The sequence below is a fragment of the Dermacentor variabilis genome, chromosome 9, assembly GCF_050947875.1.
Source record: "Dermacentor variabilis isolate Ectoservices chromosome 9, ASM5094787v1, whole genome shotgun sequence".
In the NCBI taxonomy this organism is placed as follows: domain Eukaryota; kingdom Metazoa; phylum Arthropoda; class Arachnida; order Ixodida; family Ixodidae; genus Dermacentor; species Dermacentor variabilis.
This window is the reverse complement of record NC_134576.1, coordinates 54,188,175-54,212,216: the sequence shown is the minus strand read 5'-3', so window position 1 is coordinate 54,212,216 and position 24,042 is coordinate 54,188,175. Positions and strand designations below refer to the sequence as shown.

The 24,042-nt window shown below is 49.0% G+C and overlaps 1 protein-coding gene across 2 annotated transcripts in view; it reads left to right on the top strand.

Annotated features, from left to right (window-relative positions):
* The first annotated feature begins 12,701 nt into the window (after positions 1-12,701).
* Positions 12,702-24,042, top strand: part of LOC142592696 (uncharacterized) — a 409,269-nt gene continuing 397,928 nt past the window's right edge. The window contains exons 1-2 of one of the 2 annotated variants that reach the window (XR_012830776.1): positions 12,702-12,823; positions 13,230-14,789. The gene's annotated coding sequence lies outside the window, so the exon portion shown is untranslated. Of the gene's footprint in view, positions 13,005-13,229; positions 14,790-24,042 lie in introns of both variants that reach the window. The other variant, XR_012830777.1, reaches the window with a different exon arrangement.

Genomic DNA, 24,042 nt, shown 5'->3' with positions numbered 1-24,042 from the left:
GTTCTCCGGGTATTGTGAAATGGATTGCAGACGCATATCGTAAATGTCTCGCTGCTGTGGCGCTTGACGCAGCGAAGTCTTGCATGGGAAAACCGACTGGCTGTCTATGTTTGATAACAACTGTAATGAACTACAAGACTCGATTTGCTCGAAGGAAGAGCCATGGTTCAAGGTCAGGGTTGTGACTTAGCTATCTGCTAGGCTGCCGTGTGTACTAACAGAAAGCTATGGTGCAACAAACCCCCTACAAGGAGAGTCACAGTGTGAATATTGCGGGGGCGAAATTCCCCAGTAGGGAAAGAGGACATGTACGGCGGCAGTAGGATGTTTAAACCTCTGCGGAAACAAAAGTAAGGAAAGTGCTATAATTTCGGGCAATACTTGAAAGTGTTTTGCTATATTTAAAAACTAGCGGTTGCTGATTACGATCCTTCTACTTTCGCTGTAATTTTCAGAGAAGCAAAGTTTACTTCAACGGTTAATCGCAACATAACTCAATTCAAAATGAAGTATCTAACGTTTTAAATAATTACTTCACGGCAACCGTTGGAATTTACAAGCGGTGGCCGTTGACTTTCCATAGTGTATCTATTTGGAACAGATTTACAGAATGACGCCAGTTAGAAGATATACGCCATCAAGCTTGCCGTAAAAATGCTCTTGTTCCAGTTACCTTTGTTGAAAGAAAACAGCCCTTGTATGCGTGAAATCACAAAAACAACTCCACGTGTCCACGCATTTCTTTCCACACATTAGCAATTGGTGTTACACGTATAACAATATTTATAAGATGTATATATAAATAGAAAGCTTTCACAGAGGCGCGAGAGAGCCCAGCCGGGCTGTGTCGACCTTTCGCCTTCTTGAAAATTATCGTCGTTTTTAAAAGAGCAGCTCGCCCGTTCGTGCGGCGAGCATCGGCTTCGGCGTAACCGATCAAATGAAAACAGCGACAGACAAAAGGAAACGCGGAGTGCAGCGGGGGATGAACGACGCCAGAAGGAAAGCTGTGCAGGAGTGTGCAGTGGATCCATGAGGCGCTAGCAGACGATGAGGGCCTGACGAGAAGGTCAAATAAAAAAGCGTAGTGCGGCGACGATGTCTACCAGATGGCGCCAGAGTAGCGCGCTATCTGGACTGTGAGGTCTGTCGCGGTGGCTTGTGTGAATCGCGCTTCTACGCAACCCACGCGCTGCCTTTCGCGATGTGCGCTGAAATATCGCATTAGTGTGCATCGTAAGCGTCGATGAAAGTTTTCGTTGGCAATACCCTGCACAAACAGCGTCTTCCCGGTACGTGAGACGGGACCGTGAGGAAAGAGTGTGATAACGTTTTAGCCGTGCGACGTGAATGACGTCCCTTGAGGTTATGCCAGATGACATTGGACGTGGCAAAGGCCCTTGTAGGAGAAAAAGAGGTCTTGCGAGCGCTATACTCAGCTGGAAAGGGACATTACGAGCGTAAGGGAACCAGGTGAAAAGTTTAAATTATGGTAACCCTTGTTCTTAGCACGCTCTTGATTTTTTGGGGGATGCCATGTATGGGCAAGCTGTCTTGCGTGGTCATCATGAGAAATGGCATCGCGGGCTCAAGGCACTAGCAAAAAAGCGGAAGTGTCCAATGCGTATGCAGGCTTCCGACCGATGAACAGGTAAAACGGCGAAAAAGCGGCAATTGCGTGGCGTGAAAAATTTAAGCGAACGTGAAGTAGGGTAGTGCAATGTCCCAGTCACGGTGGTAGGACGAAACGATTCTAGGTCTGGTGCAGTCGCTCATTCAAGAAATTGGACTGAGGATGGTACCAGGTAGTGAGGATGTGTTTGGCACAGCAACAGAGCAAGGCTGCAACAATTATGAGGTTGCGCCCTGGTCATGCGAGAATCTTGCGGGAAATCAGACATTGCAGCACCATCCCTTGCATCGTATAATTGTCCATAATTGTCGGCCGTAGTTACGTATGTCAATTACAGCAACGAAGTTGGAGCGGACGTGGCTGACGACATTGTTGAAAGGGCGAGGGAGTGTAACGACGATGAGCAGTTGAGGCGTCGGAAACTTGGCGGATGTTGAACCGCTTCGGGGCACTGTGCACGGATTCCAAAAGGTGTTTAGGGGTGAGGCGTCCGGCGATTACAGCTGTCACAGAAACATGACCGATTCGGCTACGTCATAACAGACCGGGTTCTCGTCACGTGTGGGCCGCTCAGATTGGTTCCCACAGCGGGAATGAAAGTTGGGCAGGGCTAAATCGTGATCATAGGAGTTATACTAACGTAAGGCCGATAAACGAAGTGGACGTTAAGATGACCATGCTTAGCGGCTACTTGGTGAACCACGGACTCAATGAAGGATATTGTTGCGGCGCAGATGTCATCTGCTGGGGCGAGGCGGGAAACGCAACTTTGAGTTTGCGATGCACAATACAAGTCACGTTGTCGCAAGTGGGGGGCTGGCTGTCTTGGTCGATTCAGGAGCTTATCGCGCCTGTATTCGAAAGGTAGGCAAACTGATTGGCGACACGGCTGTTCTACGCTAGCTCCAAGCAGCGGAACTCCTTTGATAACAAAATTATGGGGTTTTACGTGCCAAAGCCACTTTGTCATTAAAAGGCACGCCGTAGTGGAGGACTCCGGAAATTCCATCACGAGGGGTTCTTTAACGTGCACCTAAATCTAAGTACACGGGTGTTTTCGCATTTCGCCCCATGAAAATGCGGCCGCCGTGGCCGGGATTCCATCCCGCGACCTCGTGCTCAGCAGCCCAACACCATAGCTACTGAGCATCCACGGCGGGTAACTCCTTTGATGGTGTCGACAGTACAGATGCTCAAAACGAGGCGATGGAACGCATGAGCCGCAGTGCCTTTGAGGTCATGTCCTACTTTGCTGGACTCGGCCATGGACGCCCATACCCTTGATTACTACTGCCGAGGCCCACAACGGGTATAACGCTTTCACATTCCACATGTAAGCCCTCTTATGTGTTCGCCGAATCTTAAGCTCAGTAATTACTGTCGTGCCAAGTATTATTGTTGCGCAGAAAAGCGGGTGCGTTCACTCTGCGCGTTAACGTCACAGTCGGAGCGGCGGTGGCAGTTGTCGGAGGCGAGCGATGGAGAAGCGTGCACGCTCTTGCGGCTCGAAGGATGGCCGCGCAAGTACGCCACAGCGGAAAAGAAGCGCGTGCCGCTGCGCCTTAGTGCCATACATGTACTTCTAATTGCGGCCTTTTCTGTCTTGCAAGAAGTCTAGCTCTGATTGCATAACTGAACGCACAACCAATATGTCTTAGAAAGAAGTCTGACCGCGATTGTATAACTTCATGTATTACCAAATGTGCAGCAGCCTTTTTGTGTTACAAGAGTGTAACAGCTGCCCAACTTTTTGTTTAAAACCTGTTACCAATTTAGTGGCTATGGTGCCCTGCTGCTGAGCACAGCTGTGAGCTCAATCCTCAGCCGCAGTACCTCCGTGCTAGTCGGAGGAAATTGTGAAATTCTAGGGTATTGAGCTATTGACGCGGTAGCGTTGAGGGTGACGGGTCGCAAAAAGTCCGATCTTGGCATCGCGTGTCAGTTCGCGAAAAATCATTCCGACCCACAACCACGGAGGCCCTCCGCGTGGAGCAGATGCTTGACAAAACTAATTCAGTTCGTCAAAGTAAAATGTGGAGAAAAATAGTGAAGGATGTCCTAAACACAACGTACACACATCATAGTGTGGCAGTTTCATTTGAAAATACCAGAAAACCTAATTGTGATGCGCAGAATGACAAAGCGAGCTCTTTTTGCGGGTGGCGCGGCCCGCTCAGTTCATTGCAAAACTACCGCGCTCAGCTCCGCGTATCCGCGTGTAAAGTGCGGTTGTCGGAAAGGGTGACAAGCAGCCGGGGATCTTTGAAATGTATCGAATTCTGTTCTTAAAGGGGAAGGTTAAGCGCCCTCCAAATTTTTGAGAATGTGCGCAGTAATACAGTTCAAAATAGTGAAAATTGTCTTGGAGGGATCTGCTTCTATGTCCTTGATTGCCCGCAGCATAGTTTTGGGACATTTAGTATATCCAGCACAGCACTGGAATTCCCTCTGGAAAAGGCCTTCTGAGAGTTTGCCGTATACGTTTCTGTGCTACCTGTGATGCTTCTCACGACTTGCCACAGTTTTATTGAGTGTGCTTGTTCGTTTGTTTGCAAGTGACAACTAACTCGTGCTGCCTTTTTTATAACGTGACACTTGTGAGCATTGCGCTCCCTATCTTGTGCATTTGCGTGCATTTTCAGGCTGAAGGCATTCTTTGCTGCCTTGTGCTTTGTGTGGGCGGCCATTGATGTATCGGACTCGGCCATGGCCATGACAATTAGCATTTATGAGCTACTCCACGCAGTTTTATGGGAATGTCAGGCAGGCTTTTTAACCACTTTCTGCCAACGTGTGTTAGTGGGTTGTATCAGCCTGCTGAAAGGAGTAAAGCGGGTTAGAAACCAACCCTGGCATCAATTTGGGTCACTGAGTATCTTTTCTCCACTCTGAAGCTCTCTGGCTCCAATTTAGGTCACTCTGAATGTGTCATATTCTTGAATAAACCAATTTGAGAACGACTTGGATTTTGACTCTGTATTACTATTCAACGACACTGTTTCACGCGAACTAATTGAGTGCGCCGCTTTACAATAAAACCCCTTGACGCCAAGCTGGGTGTCTCATTCCTGGGCCTAATCTCACCCGTGTCAGCTCTATTAAGACAATTTCGTCTCAATGTGTAGTAATGTCTAGTAGTCTGAACTCAGTGGGCACACGAGCTGGCTATCCGTCAGAGCCATGACCAACCCATTCATGCTGTTCACGCATATTCTTCAATCCGCTGCGACAGCGATGGCCGGTGCCCTTCAAGATACGTCCTGCAGCATCACCCATGCACTCCCTTTCATACTCTGTAGGGACTGCGCAAACGGACCAGTGCCTCAGCTGGGTTCTTGGGCAAGCCTTCACTGGAAACCAGCGCACTCAACTTACGTTCCACCCGACTACTTAAACACCCTTCTGCCCCGGGGTACTGTCAGTGGGCCCGCCAGCTGGTCATCCGTCAGAGCCATGACCAACCCGTTCATGTTGTCCACGCAGGTTAGTAACACATACTTCTCCGTCGAAACCTCTCATCGCTGTCCAGTCCAGCTGGCGTGCCCTTCCAGCGTTTTTACTGTATGCACGTTCGTAAAAACATTTTTGCTCTCATTGCTGCTGCTCAGTGGGGATATTGAATACAATCCTGGACCCACTGCTCTCCAGTTGCTGAGGGAAATTCTTGATGGACAAAAGGGTATGCAGGAGCGAATAAGCACCATTGGATCTAAACTTGAGAACGGGGAAACTATAGTAAGCAAATATGCGGAATAAGCGAACAATACAGAATCTGGAAAAGAAACTCATGTAATTAGAAGATAGGAGCAGACGAAACAACCTATTAGTCTTCAGCTTTAAAGAAGATGTGAACGAAACACCTGATTCGATTTTGACCACAATAAATGAAGAATTATTTTTAAAGCAGTTAGGTGTTTGAATATCTTCAGTTGAAAGACTGCATGGGATGGGCCGTAAGCAGGCAAAGAAGCACCGGCCTATCATCCTATAGTTTATAGACCACCGAGAAAAAACAACCGTGCTGAGGAAATGCCGCAAGCCCAAAGGGTGAAATATTTCAATTTCAGAATATTTTTCAGCAGGGACACGCTAGATAAGGAAATATAGTGAAGTGTTCGACGAAAACTCGTCTGGCGAGGAAACATAATGATGCCTAAAAACGTGCACTCACCAAGAATAAAATGAAAATAAAGAACCGACGTTTCGGGCCCCTTACGGGTCCCTTGATCACAATGAAGTTGCAAGCATGAACGCGCGGCTATTTATGGGTGAGGTGGCGCAGTTTTCGGGTGTATATCGCAGGAAAATTACCCCGCGTCCTGTTTATCGTGTGTCTAGTAAATTGGATGTAAAATGATTCTAAAAGCAAACGGGCAGATATGTGTTTTTCTTTTGCAATGATGGCTGCTGAGTCTCAGTCATTGATGTGTCCGGTTAGTTCGTGATGTTCCGCCAGGGCGTTCGCTGCTGTGGGGCCCTTGGCGACGGCATTCATGTGTTGTTTCAAGCGCCGTTTAAAATTTCCGCTCTCGCCCATGTATGACTCGTCACGCTCCTTGCAAGGTATCTTTTTATATCACTCACGGGTAGTCCGTGTGCTGCAAAGGGTCTTTTGTGCGTACCAGCTGTTGTTTTGCGCGTGCCAGCAGTAGTGAAACGGGGGGCGGCACCAAAACGGCCTCTGGCTGCGGTCAGGACCACGCGTAGCATGCCGAGGCTAACGCCACCCGCCCCTACGGTGGGAGCAGCCAACGCTGCCCTGCCATTTCTGAAAGTGTCCACACCAGTGGCCTCTTCGAGCTCCGGCAGAAGCCAGGGCACCGTAGAGGACACAGGGGTCCTGTCGACATCCGGCCTGGTGGTGGCGAAGACTTCGTCGCTAGAGATAAAGTCTACGCGACGCACACATCGCTCTCTGGTGCGGGTGTCCTGTGCCTCGCAAGAGGCTATGGACACCAGTTCAAGGCAGACGGCGTAGGTAGTGTCGAAGGAGCGGCAAGGTTCTCTTGACCGCTCTAACAAACACAAAACACCAATTACAGGGCCTAATAAAGGTTGTGTAAATTAAGTTACTCTCCTCCCTTTTGAGCCACAGAGCACATTTATTTTTTCAACATGGACGGCATGTTGACGGCATGTTGAAGAAACCTAGATGACGTCCAAGAAATTTTCTGTAAATTTAACCCTAAAGTGCTGTGTGTGCAAGAAACACATCTACATTAAAAGCACACCAACTTCCTCCGAAAATACACGACTTTCAGGAAAGACCGCGAGGATGCTGTCGCATCATGTGGCGGTGTAGGCATCATTGCTGATGGAAGTGTAGCGTGTCATCATTTGAAGCTCCAAACGGCCGTTGAGGCAGTGGCCATTCGAGCGGTACTTTAAATAAACTCATTACCCTCACATTCTTGTATATACTACCACATTATCAGCTTCACAGACGCGACTTGGAATCATTAATAGATGAGCTCCCAGAGCCCTATCTGATTCTTGGTGATTTTAATGTGCACAGTAGTTTGTGAGGCGATTCACGCTCGGATGCGCGAGGTCGCATTATTGAACAGCTGTCTTTTCCCTCTGGAGCATGTCTCTGGAACACGAAGGAGCCCACGTATTTTAACCTTGCTTACAAGTCATGCTCTGCCATAAACCTTAGCATTTTATCGCTGACGCTTTTGCCCTATATTAAATGGAATGTGCTTAATTAACCGCACTGAAGTGACCATTTCCCACTAATCCTAAGTACGCCGAAGAAAGATCAACTTCCATTGGCGGAAGATTGACTCACCTATTGGGAACGGCACCGAACTCTTACTCACATGACGTGGACTGAGATGTCCGGTATAACCATAGATGATGCTGTTACATATTTTACAGCTTTTATACTTGATGCCGCCTGTAAGTGTATTACTCAAGCCAACGGGATGGGTACCAAGTGGCGTCCGTCCTGGTGGAACGATGCATGTAGGCAAGCGCGGAGGAACCAGAACAAAGCGGGGGTGCTGCTTCGCGATTTTCCAACAGCAGGAAACCGGGAAAACATTAAGCATGTCAAATCCCAGGCAAGGAGAACGCGCCGAGAAGCAAGACGAGATAGTTGGGCAAAGTTAATATCAAACATCAACTAGTACACAGATGAGAGAACAGTCTGGAATTAAGTGAAAGAAGGTAATGTTAAACAAACGTATTCCCTGGTTTTAGAAGATAGCCACGGAGAAAGCCTGGAAGATGAAGCCAACTTTCTTGGCGCACATTTTGAACACATATCGAGCTCCTCACACTTCTCCGAAACCTTCCTAAAGTACAAAACGGGAATAGAACAGCAAAAGTTAGAAAGAAAATGTGCAAGAAGTGTGGCGTACAACGAACCACTCTGCATAGCAGAACTGCAGGCAGCACTGAACTTTTGTAATACATCCGTCCCAGGTTCAGACGGCGTAATATATGAGATGTTGAAACAAGTACCCTGCGAAACGCAAAAAAACTCTCCTTTACGTTCACAATGTTATATGGTTTTCCGGCGAGATCCCCTCAGTTTGGACGGAGGCTATTAATATTCAATTCTGAAGCACGGAAACGATCCTTCCTCTCTATCAAGTTGCAGACCTATAGTATTATCAAGCTTCCTTTGCAAAGTATTCGAAAAAATAATTAACTGTCGCCTACTACATTTCCTCGAATCAAACAAATGGCTCGACCCATAACAGTGAGGGTTTCGGGAGTGTCGATCCACCAGTGACCATCTCATACGTATCGAGGCACGTATCCGTGAAGCTTTTGTTCATAAGCAGTTTTTCTTATCTGTATTCATTGATATGCAGTAAGCCTATGCTACTACGTGGCGGTTTTGGATATGGAGAGACCTCTCACACTTAGGTATACGCGGTAATATGCTCAATGTTACCGAAAGTTATCTGTCTAATCACGCATTTCGTGTTCGAGTGGGCAAAGTTTCATCACGGAAATTTGTACAGGAAACTGGAGTGTCGCAGGGTGGGGTGCTCAGCTGCACGCTCTTCTGTATTGCGGTAAAGCATATTGATAGTGACAAGAGGTAGCTTGGTATGTAACCTGGCTTCAGCCAACAAAAGATGTCACATCATCCTTCCGCAATAATCTGCTTTGTTGTGACTAAAACATCAGGTTCGTCGGTGACTGAACCCTACGTTCCCTATTCGCGTGAGCCCTTCCCACTATCGTCATGCTTTACCGCAATACACAAATATTTTGCGGTCGAACAGACTGGTGCCAATGTTTAGACAAGGGAGTTTGCCTTCATCATGGCGACTGCTTTCCTGGGCAGTTTTCACATATGTGAGCTTCCTCCCAGCGCAATAATAGGGGGGGGGGGGCTAAGGAGGCTGCAGCCCAGCGTTTCACCTCGGACAGTAGGAGAAGGGGGCCGATTTATTCTAACCTGCTTAGTATATAGAACCAGGGGCAACGGAACTTCGAGCGACATGTATGAAGCGAGAAAACCACGCCTAATGTACAGCATGCGTTTAGCCTGACATTTGGGAAGAGCTTGTCGAGCTGCATAAAACCGGAATTCCCCGCCACCCCTGCGGGTCCCACTTTCTTACGAAGCGAGGTGCGTTTGCTTGGAAGCGTGTTCGTGGTTTCCTGTCAGTCCGTCTGTCCAGTGCTGTCTGTAGAGGAGGGGCAAGGGGGAAACACCTAAAGCATGTAATGTGGGATGTGGACCTAAATATCTCTTGCCCCTCGTCACCACCACGCCACCTTCCACCTCTCAAATAGTTCCCCCGCTGTCCTTCTCATAGAAAGGATGTGCTGCAGTACCCAACAGTTCCTCCCATTCGACTTTTCTTTACCGTGATGGTTAAATGGGCGGGGGAGGATGAGTCCGATAGCAAATGATGATGAGTTTGATTGCAGAGTCTAGGCAGGAAAGGAAAGAAGACGTCGCACGGGGATGCCGTGGGGAATGGAATGTTCACTGTTCGGGCTGGGGTTGTGGAAGAGTGAAGGGTGAAGTTGGAGAGCTGGACACAAAGGCCTGCCTCCAGGACGCATTCCTGCCTAGTGGCTGCGTACCCTCGCACGAGCTCGGCGGAAAAAGTAGGTTAGACTGGGCGCCGAACATTCCAGAAAGAAGTAGACAAAATATTACTCAGAGGCGACGGAAGGCACGTAACTTCGCCCGCGCTAGGAGTCGCCCTCTCCCTTTCGTTCTCGTGCTCGGCGTCGACCGGGCGAGAGAAAAATCGAGAACCTGCCAGAAGAGACGATTGCTCCTAGCCAATAGGAAGACGAGACCGGAACGGGAGAAGGAGTGAGTTTTTACGGAGAAGGAGGGAACTTGTACAAGGAACTCTATGCGTTTGTGAACGCCTGCTTTGGCGCTAGTAACAGACAGACGCGGCGCGCATCTATAAAAGGAAGTCGATCGTGGGCTGCGATTCAGCCTCAAGCCACCCGTTAAGCTTGCGTAAGCCCGACCGCTGAGGAACTCCCGGGGGACGCACCACTCTCGGCCCGCCACGGACCATCTGGTCAGCGTGCGCCACTGATCGGGACGGCCACCGTCGGACACCTGCGGTCGCGTTGGACTGACGAAGTGCCCGGTGAACAATTAGCATCCATTTATGCGGAAATGCTTGGTCGGATGCATCAAAGTGGGGCGTCTAAACGAAAGGCGAAGTTAGAAAGAGAAGAGCGTGAAAAGAAGCTACGAAGGATGACAAAGTACCTACTGAATGCAGCTTCCGTGGAGCAGTATCATCGCTCTACCCAGAGTCCGTGTCAATCTCCCAAAAGTACCGACTGTGCTTCTGTGGAGGACTTGCCAACTCCATTACCACGGTTTCCTGGCAAGAAGCAAGGTTTGACTCATCTTGGTTATCTGGATCCTGTGAAAACGGTGCCAACCTAGGTTGTCCCAATTTCTGAGTACAGACACCCCCGCAGCAAGAGGTACATTGCGAGATTCTCCGAAGCGACCCAGCTAAGTGGCCGGACGTTATTAGTGACAGCTTTCGGATCGGGCAGAAAATTTTCCGTCTTCGGAAAGGCAATACAAAACTCAGGAACGCTATATGTCACCTCATCTTTTCGTGCGAAAGGCAGCAATTGGGAGGCGTACGAGCGACGCTGATTAATGTACTCGGAGTACAAAGTTTCCGTTTACTGTTTCATGTGCAAACTACTTTCGATTTGAAACAACTCCAGTGCTTTCACCACGCACGTGTTTTCTGATTGGAAAAGAGCAGAAGAAAAGGTTTGCGCACATGAAACTACCGTCGAGCACCAGAACTACGTGGCAGCATGGCTCGCCCGCTCTAACTCGAGCAGCGCAACTGACAAGGAGCTGGTTAAGCATCCTGTCACTGAGACCGCTTACTGGACAGAGGTATTGAAGCGCGTAGTCGTGTAGTTAAGCTTCTAGCTGAGCGCGCAGCCTAGCGTTTAGGGGCAGTGAGGGGAATTTTGGTTCACCGAGAAATGGCAATTATATGGGAGTGCTTGAGGCCGTTGCCAAGTTTGATCTCTTCCTTGAGAAGCACATCAAATGCTACGGGAACAAAGGAAAAGGTCACCCATCGTATCTGTCAAAAACCATTGGTGATGAATTTATCGACCATATAGCAAAGGCTGTCAGGGAACGTCTCTTCGACGAAGTGAAACGCGCAAAATACTCCTCTTTAATTGTTGATTCGATTGCAGATCCTACTCGCGTTCATCAGCTGTCATTTGTTTTACGATACAATTGAAATGGGAAAGTGTACTAACGCTTTCTTGGATTTGTTGCAATTGAATCGCATACCGGCTTGTACCTTTCGACACCGTGATGTCCATCTTGATGGCATCTCAATTGATGATTGTAGGGGCCAAGCTTATGATAATGCCAGTAATATGTCAGGAAAATACAAAGGACTGCAAGCTCAAATCAAACACCTCAACGAATTCGCAGTCTACGTCCCGTCTGCTGGTCATTCACTGAATTTAGTTGGCGCGTGTAGCGTTGACAATTGCCTTGAGGCAGTCAAATTTTTCATTGTAATTCAGAGACTGTATGTGTTTTTTGCTACCTTACCTAAGGTCCTTAAGGGGCGGCTGATGTAAACAGAAACTATATAGAGTGTGTCCCAGCTAACCCGGGCCAAGCTAACTGAATATGGAGAGAGAGTGAACAAGATAGGACGATGACACAAAGTGTGTATTTAACAAACTGGCGACTTTCTCGGTTACCATTCCGAACGTAATTCTAGCAAATCACATTCCTAATTACTTATGTTAAAACCTAAGATCTTATGTCAGGGTGTTTTGTTTGAGTACGCGAACAAGCGTGCGAAGTGAGCCCGTGACATCAGCGCTGTCGGAAGGGGAGAATGATTCTTCTCGGTGTACTACATGGTGACGGTGATAAAGTGACAAGACAGCGATGCAAATGTTAGTTGCTGCTATGAACAAGCATCCTCGCGACGCTACTGTCAGCGACGTGCCGATGCAACATAGGTAGGACATTAGACAAAAGAGTAACAAGAGCTTGGTGGCGAAGGCCACCACCCCGTTAGAAAGAGGACGCTGATAGCATCCAGCCAACCATCCATCCGGAAGACGCGGACGTGCTATCAATGGGCGCAATTTTAGGTAATACAGGAATCAACAAGAGAGGAAAATTCACAAGTTTGCGCAACGAGGTCGCAGAATAGAGTCTTGTTCGAGTTTAGCGTGAACGTACCGTATAAGATTGAGGTCTACCTTAGGTGAACAGAGCACCTTGTGCTAAACATGACTTTTTTTTATCTATAGACTGAATTGCACCATCAAGTGAGTACATAAGTAGCGACACCTCTGAGATGGCGTACTGCTAAGTCCATAAGTGCAACCTGAGACTATACATGCATTAAAGTGCACATGGCAAGGTAGACGTACATAGATAATACAAAGAAAACTGCAAATAAAGATGGCCATATTTGGCTACAATTATTTTTGCTCTCTTTAGTGCTTGGCTAGATTCGAGCTACAATTTCTCTAGCTTTGGAATCCGCCGCCTTGTCCAACCTGGCAACACTGCTTCCAATAAACGCACTCTCTGCTTCGGTCCCTGTCTGCGTCTCCACGTCTCTTTCTTCAGGCCGCCGTCTCGGCGTGCCAATGTGCCCGGCATGGTGTTCATGGCGGCCACTACGACGGAAGATTTACGCGACGAGGATAGACGCTTCCGTACGTACTACGATGCTTTCAAGATTTCTTACAAACCGTATTGCAGCCGAGGAATCCGGATTGTGCCCTGACGCTGCTGGCGTTGGTACCTGGGCCATATCCTGCTGAGCAGCGCGTTCGGTCGCCATTCTGATAACATTTTGACGACGACGACGATGATCCATGTACATCGCGCTTAGCTGTAAGTGGCGCCTTCCAGCTGTATTTTTTACGGTATCTTTCACTTTACCTGCCTTTATTTCAAGCAGTATTTCTGCACTTTCTGCATCTTAACGCGTCTTTGATATCACCTGTTTCACCTCCGACGCTACTGCGGCGTCTTCATTGCGTCGGACCTCGCCCTTCGGCACAGCCTGCTACTTCTCAGCATGAACGCGCCAATTCCCCCACTCTTCTTGTGTTGCAGGCATACGTCGACGCCGCCGTCAAGACCGCTACGCCGGAACACAAGATAGCGTTCCTCCTTAACGCGCTGGGAGTAGAAGGTGCCAGCGTCTACTACAATATCATCGAGGCGCAGACTGAAAGGCAGACCGAGACGCAGACGAAGGGACAGGGGACTCAAGGGTGGTTGACGTTTACGAAGCGGCGCTTCAAGTGCTTGACAAGCACAATTCTGCAGATGAATAATTTTGCAGGGGCGTCCATTTCAACCGCGGATTACCAAGTCCGGTTTAGGCAACTACAGAATTCATCCAAGACGTTCAACGGCTCGCTAAATCCTGCATGTTTGGCACCGCTACCGACCTCATGGTCCAAGACAGATCGTTTGCGGCTTGCAGTCGCAACAACTTCACCGCCGGTTCATTCAACTAGGCGAGTACGTTACCGTCAAAAATGCACTGGAAATTGCGCAGGAAGAGGAACGCACTGATAAAATAATTCAGACGCTCAGCGTTCTACACGCAAACGCCGTTTCACAGCGTCGTGAGACACAAGGCGGCGGCCGCGACCATTCTCCCTTCCTCGGGACCTTCTAGATGGCGGTTACCTTCCCGGACCGACTGCAGTTGAAGATGGCGGTCTTCACCACGCCGTTCCAGTCCAAGATGACGGTTATCCTCCCCGCGGCCAACGGACCGACGTCCCCGCCCTTGACCGCGCCGAGATGGCGGACGCCGAGAGCGAGGAAGTGGGCCACCCCGTCCGGGATGGAGGCAACCGGGCGCCTGCTCTGCCTCCGCGCCGTCGGCTCGGTCCGGCGGCTGTTTCTTCTGCGGCTCTTCGCAGCACTGGGCGAATTTTCCGATTTGTCGTGCCCGCCCCGAATTCTGCCAGACATGTGGAAGGAAAGGACATTTCTTCCAAATGTGCTGTTCATCGGAAAGTACATCGGAACCAGTCAACGAGCTTGAAATGCAAGAGAATACGACTATAAACACAGCGACCATTCTACACATTGACGCTGTCGGAGCTCTGTCGCTTATGCGCGTTCCCGTAAAAGTGAACAACGTGACGTAGCAGTTGATGGATGACACCGGAGTGGTTCTGTCCCTCATGAGTCTTCAGGACAAGCACTTTTCACATATCCGCCTGCTTCAATCCCATTTATACATCCAGAACTATTGCAGAAAGTAGTGTACAATTTGGGATTTTTTTTCCACGGCCATCAAGTACCAAGATATGTCGGCTACCGTCGATTGTCACGTGACAACTGGGTTCATCCCTTCTGGGACTAGGCGCTATTAAGGCATTGACGGTAGTGATCGATTGAGCGACTTTGTCGTGTCTCCAAGCCTCATCTTCACCACCGGACTTCGACTGTGGTTCCCGCTGGACGGAATATCATCCGGCTTCCATGAACTTGTACGGTGCAGCGGACTTTGACAGTGCACGGCAGGCCAATGCCTGTTCGACGTCACCACCAGCAAGAGTGAACTAGTGTAGTGTGCTGGGACAGCCTACCCCAGTTAAAGCGTCGCGACGGCAAGCTCCACGGAGAACCCAGGTGGACAGTACATCAGCGGTAAGTTAGCGTGTTTAGCGCATTCCTACCAGGTTTTTCTATAGTCGCATGGATGCTAAAGCATATACCCCTCTTGCGAATTCTTTTGTACATGACAGAGGCAGCAGTTACTTCAGATATGCCTTCAGTGAATTCCGCATTTCAGTGCAGTTCTCATTCGGGAACAAGTTCTTATACAGCCCGTAAGGTAGCTCGAATGGGTGTCTCATGTTCAGCCGTAAGGCAATCTAGCGAGTCACCATTACTTATGCTGACTGATGAGCCCAGCCAAAATGCTTCGCTCGCAGCGTCGACTGCTGAGCGTTTTCACAGGATCTGAGGATTATATTCCGACACCAGTTTTTCATCCGGCTGTAATGCGTTGACAAGATGTTCTTTTGCCTGATAGGCGTGTATCTGAACCTAGTGTTTCAACGCCTTCACAACTAATGTCTGGCGCACCCAGTCCGCATAATTTCTCGGAAACACCTAACGCTCATGTCTCCGAGCCTTCGTGCTCGCATGCAGTTAAGCCAGCTGTGCCTGAGGAGCGTGTCAGTGTTGATGTATCGCAATTGCCTCGACGGTCAAAAAGGCGGCGCCAGAAACCGCACCACTTAAAATATTTTGTTACATGATGTTTAATGTGTTCGTATTTGATAACATTATTGGCAATTCTATGTAATATACGTGAACAGGTGTCCATATATTTGACTTGCGTGCTTCAGTGCATGAAACGTTTTGTTAACAAGTTAACTTGAATGATAATGCGTTTCTCCGCAAAGCTCGAGACTTGATATCTGGAAAGCTGTGTCATCTCGAAAATTCGTTCTAAGGATCTGCCTTGCGAACTCCACGGCTAGAATTTGTAAATTGCAATATGGGCCATAATGTAATTAATTGTGAACTTAATTAGCGAATTTTTCAAAGATTAGTCGATGTTGCATCTCAAATTTTGGTGCATGTCCGCCCCTTCGAGTAAGCCTGCTCATGAACTACAGTTGTAATAGCTGCCACAGGCAACTTTAAAAAACTTTTGAAAGTGTTCGCTAAAACACCCCGTATAATTCACGTGCGTGTCACACGCCCTTGATAAAACACTGAAGTCTGCGTTCTTTTTTCAAGAACAAAAAAGTACACAAAGCAACTTAAAGGGAGGTGAACATACGGCAACACATTTATTGTCTAGGCGTAGGCTATCCGTATCATTAGACATAATTCTTAGTTGGCTACCTCCTTCTCTTGAAAAAAGATATAATCAACATTGTCCTGTGTATATCCTTATATATACTCGTGTTGTGTTTTTGCATGGTGTTCACAGCGGAAATTAAAACAAATATCGAAGTTCGAAATACGGATGAGGAAGCCGCCCCTGGTGCTTCTAATGCGCTTGTCCTCTTACTGTCGGCATTTCGAGAAATAAAGCTGTGCTCGTCCGCACCTACAATGCTACAGAAAGCTTTTACCCAGAATGAAATTTCAACTGAAAAGATAAAGGAAAGTGAAAGTAAACCTCAAATGATGTGGGTTATAGAACTCTGGTAATGACATTTTAGGGAAGCGGTGAGGAACGGCGTTGTGCTTCGGCATCGGTGTCGGTCTACCCCAACCTCGGGTAACTTCGGAGGACGTTGTGGCCTCGGGGCGTCCACCCCCCGCCCCAGCAGTTGGCGCCTGTGCATTATGATGCCGCTGATTGTAAACTCGCTTTTGATTTTCTTGGGATGCGAACAGCGGCTTACGGGTATGCTGCCTTGCGTGGTAAGCATGAGCAACGGCGTCGCGGGCACAGTCGCTTCTCGATGCACTAGCAAAGGAAAGTGAAGTGTCTAAGGGCAGTTCCGGGAAGTCGCCGAAGAATCTGTAGAACGAAAAAACACAGGCAGTTTCGGGGTGCGATGCATTGAAAGCGAGCGTGATGTAGGATAGTGCAATTTCTAGGTTGCGGTAATCGAGTGGAACGGATGATTCTCCAGTTCAGACCCGCAGTCAGGTTTGAGGATGGTACGACGCAGTAAGCTTGAGTTTGGTAGAGCAAGACATCCAGACAGCAACCTGTAGAATGTTCTGCCTTGTTGATCGCGTCGGCGGAGAATTTTCGGACAAATCGGACATCGCCGCGCCACCTCTAGGTTCCGTATCATACAGTTTTGGAATTGGGTGGCTCGTAGGAACGTCGGCGAAATAGAGCGGCGGAGCTGGGGCTGAAGTGGCTGATGACATTGTCGTAATGGCGAGCACAGGCGTTGCAAGTTTCGTGGAAGCGATGAGGTAAACCGTTTCGCGGCGAAGTGGAGGGATTCCAAAAGGTGTTCTGGGGTGGAGACCTCCGACGACTACGGCTGTAATGGGAAACGTTCCTTCGAAGCTGGAAGGTGGCGCGTTAAACAGCCTGTGGTGTGCGTGGTGAGCCGACTACCGGTGAAACGGTGATTACGTGCAGCTGTACTTTGCCTCTCTGTGTGGAGCGCATAATTAGACGCACAGCGAACTAGGCCTGTAAGTTATGGAAGTGGGGTGGGGACCTCCAACGACTGCGGCTGTGACGGGCAACGTAACCAGTCGGTCTGCATCAGAAACGGATCGCCACGTCGTCAGTTGTGCGTCATTCAGATGGATTCTCATAACGGGGAGTGAAGAGCGGACTGCGGTAAATCACGATCATAGAAGAAGTCATATTGGCCTTAGGCCGATTAAGAAAGCAGGCGTTGGGAATGACCTAGTTAGTGACTTCCTGGCCAAACACGGACTGAAATTAACGATATTGTTGCGGTGAAATTGTCCCAGGTCGTCTTCTGGGGTCAGGCGGGATAAGGAAGCTTCGAGTTCGCGATGCACCATGCGTAGAGTTTCGGCGGCTAGCAGCTGAGCAGATTGATTGGAAAAGGTCGCAAAGCTCCTGCTTGAACAGCTCCCAGCTAGTGAGTTCGGCTTTATGTGTTTGAACCAAGCACGCGGAGTTCCCTCCAAATGGCGAAGAACAATGGCTAGTATAATGTTTTGGTTCACTTGCTGGCACGTTTTTTTTTATTCTGAGCCATTTTTCCACGTCAACGCAATCGAGAGTGGAGAATCCGGCGGCGTCATGTTAACTCTTTCTTTGCCACGCCTATTCAAATCGATCATTGGTGATGAATGCTTCAGATCGCCAATTTCGACATGTTGGACTCTTTTCTGATCAACTTAAGACCATCGAGTAGTTAGTACAGGCGCTGCACTTTCAGAGTCAGTTTAAATTTTTGCGCTCCAGCGATGTGATTTTTCACAGACCTTCTTGCGAACAATTATGCAAAATAGGTATGGCTCTCACCTTTTGGCGCTTTCAAGAAAAAAGCATGCCACCCAGGGTGACGCTGTACTATCATCAAAATTCTGTAGCGAAATGACTCCCGGCAAGTCAAGATTTAAATTATATCGTCGGTTTTGCCGCCCTACAGTGCTGAGCGGTGATAATTACCCGAAAATGACACCATCCCTTTTCTATAGTGAGCTTTGGTTCGGAGTCCGAGTCGATCTGTTACGCCAAAGTGTAGTAGTGAAGGTCCGTTGCATGTCCAACATGTAGACCTAGCGTTTTCAACCATTTTCCACTACCTTCGGTAAGGCTTATCTCGCAAAATTCCTGCAAGGGACGCTGCTGGTGTCAGTGTGCAGTTATCTAAGGTCGCAGCCCTGGCGTTGTCCCGCGCTGCTTCGTCGCGAGAAAAGCGTCGCGCACGTAACTATGCTGCACCCGCACTTCGATTTGCTGATTATGACTCGAGTTATGATTCAGAACATGACAGCAAAGCAGATTCAAGCTCTGACGGCGATAATGTTTTGAGTCAACATGGGCCATCCGCAGCTGTTCAACGGCGAGTTTATTTTAAGGCCTTGAATGGTCTCCTTCCTTGTACGTGCTTATCTGCCGATCTTTTCGCACGACCCGAGAGCTCTACTGATTATCTTCAGGGTGCATACTTCGTTTGGTAATGATGTGCTCGAGTGGCCCGAGTCGAGTGGCCCGTCGTCGGCGGGCCCTCAAGTGCACCGGAAGGCGTCGCAGCGCGAGGTCTGGGTCCGGCGGAGGTGAGCAGGAGCGACAGAGCAGCGTCGCGGTTAAGGCCAGGGCCGCGATTTTGTAGCGATGCCTTTTCCAGTTGCTAATGCGTTCTGACGCTTTTCGCATGCGTGAGTGGTCAAGAGACGCTCAGCGTCGGTGGTAGCGTTGAACGCGGCCATTCACGAAGGCACAATGCTCCGAAATGTATTAATGTAGTATAGCGTCTCCCTCTGAGAGATCTCCCGTTAACTGTTCAATCATGTTGTGGTCTAGTTTGGCTAGATGGCGCACCCCCTCTTCGGTCACGTGCTGGGCATTTGACCAATGAGGTGGTGACATCTGCCAGGGAAGTCATCGTACAAGAAACGGCCGTTTGCCGGCCCAGTCCTTTGTGTGCTTTGCTCGAGAGCGGTTGTCTTTTTGCCTCCCTCTCTCGCTTCGGCATCGTCGCCGCGCGCTCTCCGGACGCCGTGCCCCCGGCGTCTGCCGCTGCCGACACAACAATTAGCATCTGGAAAAAGGCCTTTCTACAAAATCCCAGGTGCCTTCTCTGCACAGCATCGGCAGTCTTCGTAGCCAGACACGCGTTCCGTCAATGGAGAGTAGTACTCTGCAGATCACGAGCCATGCCAGGTGGGCTAACATTCTGAACGAAAATTCTGCGTGGTCGGAGATGGACGGACGCTGCTCGGCCGACCTACCCCCCCCCCCCCCCCCCCCCGTCAGCCACGACACCGTAAGACAATGGTGAGAGCGTCAGACTCGCTAAATGCCGCGGACTCGCGATGAGCGCCTCTGGGGCGGGGCGTAATTGGGGCGAGTGAGTTTTACATTATTTTTGAAGAACGCGCTGTGTTGCACCGGAACGCTCCGTGCTTCGCGTTCTGCATAGTCTGCCCCAGTGTGGTGCGTGTTATGTCTGTATTTGGAGCTGTTCCTTTGCAACACAGCGCATCTATTTAATGCTCCGGGGTAAAAGATGGAGACAAGAGTACGCAGAGTTGCCCACAGTTTGCGCGAACGAAGCAGGCCAGCCTCATTTAAAGCGTTACAACAATGTTATGGTGTTTGTGAAGTTTAAGACGATGATACGGCGATAAGTGTTGTAGCTGTTGTTGTGATGTAAAGACCCAAAACAGAAACCGGAAGTTAACACAGGATACCACAATAAGGATCTGCAACAGCGCAAAAATTTGTCATACGCTTACTAAGAAAGTTACTTCGAAGAAAACCGCGCGTAAACTTACGCTTGGTTGCTACAAAAGTTCCCGGATACTTTGCTGCTCGCGCTCCACTTGGCCGTTCTCACGTGACTAGCATCTTGTCCTCGTTGTCGCATTTCAGAGGCGATGTTTACAGGAGCAGCATAAAAGTGAACTGAGTCATATTATGAGACGCTCCTTATGTGCTTTTCTCCCATGCTGTATTTTTTTCTGTTGTGCTTTTCGTGACATCACTAAGTCATGTCTAAGCCTCGGGAAGCTGAATGTTATGGGAGGAAATATTGCCACGCAATTTATGCATATTTAACTTATCACCATCATAGGTGGCGCCCATTTTCGAACTGGTTTTATTGAGAAGAACGCTTACGACGTTGGTTTCTGTGTCGTCATTATCATCTTCATCACAATCGCCATCATGAACCTATGTTATTTAGACTGTGGGATGAAGGCCTCTCCCTGCGATCTCCAATTACGACTGTCCTGCGCCAACCGATTCCAACTTGCATCTGCGAATTTCTGAATTTCATTACCCCACCTAGTCCTCTGCCGTCCTCGACTGCGTTTCCTCTCTCTAGGTACTCATTCTGTAACCCTAATAGTCTACAGGTTATCTAACCTACGCATTGCACCAACTTCCCAGCTCCACTTCTTTGCCCTAATGTCAATTAGAGTATCGTCTATTCCCGTGTGCTCTCTGATCCACACGCCTAACTTTATACCTTTTGTCGCTCTTTGCGCGGTCCTTAATTTGTTTTCGAGCTTCTTTTTCGAACTTCAAGTTTCCACCTCTTATGCTAGCACCGGTATAATGCACTGGCTGTACACCTTTCCTTTTTAGTGTTAATCGTAAGCTTCCTGTCAGTATAGGATGTCTGCCGTAGGCGCTCCAGTGCATTTTTATTCTTCTGTATATTTCCTTCACATGATCGCGGCACCCTGTGAGTAGTTTACCTAGGTAAACGTATTCTTTGACAGACTCTAGAGGCTGACTGGCGATCCTGAACTCTTGTTCCTTTGCCCGGCTATTCACCATTACCTTCGTTATTTAAGTACAATATTCTTCAACCCCACTTTTACATACACTCTCTTAAGATCCTCAATCATTTGTTGAAACTCATCCGTAGTGTTGCTGAACAGGACAATTTCATCTGCAAACGAAAAGTTACTGAGATATTCGTCGTTAATCCTTACTCCTGAGCCATTCCAATTTAATAGATTGAATACTTGGGAGCATGCACTCAATCGCATTGGTGAGATTCTCTCTCGTTGTATTCCCCTTTCTTTATAGGTATATTTCTATTTCTTTAGGAGAATTCAGGTAGCTGTGGAATAATTGTAGATATTTTCCAATATATTGTAACGTATATTGAAGGTTGTCTTTCATGGCGCCGACATATGCGCGCCGTCCCGCGATGCGGGAGCCCCACATCATTGTGTCAATTGCCCCCAATGCGAAAAGCGACCGTCTCGGTCGCGTGAAAAAGTTCTTTCAGCGACAAGAAATGGAGCTCCTCATGTACATCTCGGCGTTCACGTACGCGCATATTAAGGTTTCATGCGCACTACAGGAACAACTTCAGCGCGTGGACGACGACAGAGCGAACCGGGGTCAGAGCTGCAGGAGACGACTTCGTAGGTCACGTCACTGAGGCGGCGTGCAACCTTGTAGGGACCAAAATACCGGCGGGGCAACTTTTCCGAGAGACCACGGCGACGGATAGGCGTCCAGACCCACACGCAGCCGCCGGTATTGCAATGGACGTCGCGTCGCCCTGGTTGTATCGAAGGGTGTTGCTATGCTGTTGGCGTCGGATAGGATGCCGAGGAAGCTGGTGTGCTTCTTCGGCTCTTTGTACGAACTCTTCCGTGTGTTCGCTGGTCGGGCTATTATCAGCCAGAGGTAGCATGGCGTCCAGTGTTGACGTGACGTGGCGCCCGTATACAAGTTCGAACGGCGTAAACTGTGTAGTCTCCTGTACAGCATTGCTATACGCGAAGGTCACATAGGGTAAAATCTCGTCCCACGTCTTGTGCTCTACGGCTATGTACATCGAGAGTCTATCAGCCAGCGTTCTATTCAGACGTTCAGTTAATCCATTGGTTTGGGGGTGATACGCAGTGCTCTTGCGGTGAGAGCAATGCGTCAGCTGGAGAACGTCCTGCATAAGGTCTGCTATAAATGCTGCACCGCGGTCGTTGATGAGAACAGACGGTGCAGGATGTCGTAGGACGATGTGGCGTACAAATAACTTGTCCACTTCATGCGAGTTGGCTTGCGGAATAGCATCGGTTTCTGCGTACCGGTTAAGTAGTCGGTAGCGACGACTAACCATTTATTGCGCAAAGAGGTCACTGGGAATGGCCCAAGCAGATCCATTCCTACTTGTTGGAACGGTGCTTGAGGAAGGTCCACAGGGTGGAGAAAGCCATCCGGTTTAATTGGTGGTTTCTTCCGGCGCTGACAATCGCGGCAGGTCTTCACGTAGCGTTTCACAGAAGAATAAAGCCGGGGCCAGTAATACTAGGGTGGTTGCTTGGGCTAGTTGGTAATTCATGATCAAAAATAACGTACAGCGCAAAGGACAGGGACAGCGATAGACGACATACATGTCGTCTATCGACATACATGTGTATGTCGTCTATCGCTGTTCTTGTCCTTTGCGCTGTACTTTATTTTTGGCCAGTAATACTTCTGTCGTATCCTTGCTAAAGTTTTAGCGAATACCAGGTGTCCCGCGCATGGCTCATCATGGCACGCTTGCAACATGTCTTGGCGCAGCGCCGACGGCACGATAAGGAGGTACGTTTTGTGACCGCTTCCGCAGTTTTTCCTGTAAAGGACGTTGTTGTGCAAGTGGTACGATGATAAGCCGCGCACGAGCGAGCGGGGTAAAACACCTTGAACTCCTTGAAGGTGCTCGATCAGCGGCAGCAGCTCAGCGTCAGCGCACTGGTGCTCAGCCATCTTTATGGCGTCTATAACGCCGACAGATGGCAAGTCATGGTCAGGATCCGAGGACGTCGTAGGGAGTGGTGCGCATGACGAACAGTCAGCGACGCTTTGCTTCCTTCCAGATCGGTAGACAACTGTAATGTCGTACTCTTGTAAGCGCAGGCTCTAACGGGGTAGTCTGCCTAAAGGATCCTTGAGGTTGGCAAGCCAGCACAGGGCGTGGTTGATCGCTGACAGCCTTAAAGGGTCTACCGTATAAGTAGGGTCGGAATTTACTGATTGCCCACACAACCGCTAAGCATTCTTTTTCAGTGGTTGAGTAGTTTGTCTTAGGCTTGGTGAGACTGCGGCTTGCATGAGCAATGGGGCGTTCCACACCAGCTTGCCACTGCAGAAGAACTGCACCGACACCCGTATTGCTGGCGGCAGTATGAATTTCAGTGTCAGTGTCTTCGTCGAAATGAGCAAGTATTGGTGCCGCTAGCAAGCGCTTGCGCAATTAATTGAACGACTGCTGCTTCTCGTCCGCCCAAATGAAAGGCACATCGTTGCATGGGAGTCGTGTCAGAGGTACAGCAATTCTCGAGAATCTCTCGACGAAGCGCCTATAAAATGCGCACAAACCAATGAAGCGTTGGACAGCCTTCTTGTCTGTGGGTGGTGAAAACTCGGCTATGGCAGCTAACTTGTCGGGGTCTGGTCGGACGCCTTTAGGAGCAACGACGTGGCCAAGAAGCTTGAGCTCTTCGAACCCGAAGTAGCATTTTTCAGGCTTGATCGTGAGGCCGGCAGTACGGATTGCCGCGAGGACACACGAATCGCGCGATATGTTCGTCAAACTTGCTCGAGAACACGGCGACGTCGTCCAGGTATACGAGGCAGGTTTGCCATTTGAGTTCAGCCAGCACGGTATCCATCATTCGCTGAAAGGTGGCAGGTGCGGAACAGAGGCCGAAGGGGAATACCTTGAACTCATAAAGCCTGTCAGGTGTCGGAAATGGTCTTTTCACGGTCTTGTTCATCAACTTCGATTTGCCAATATCCTGATTTAAAATC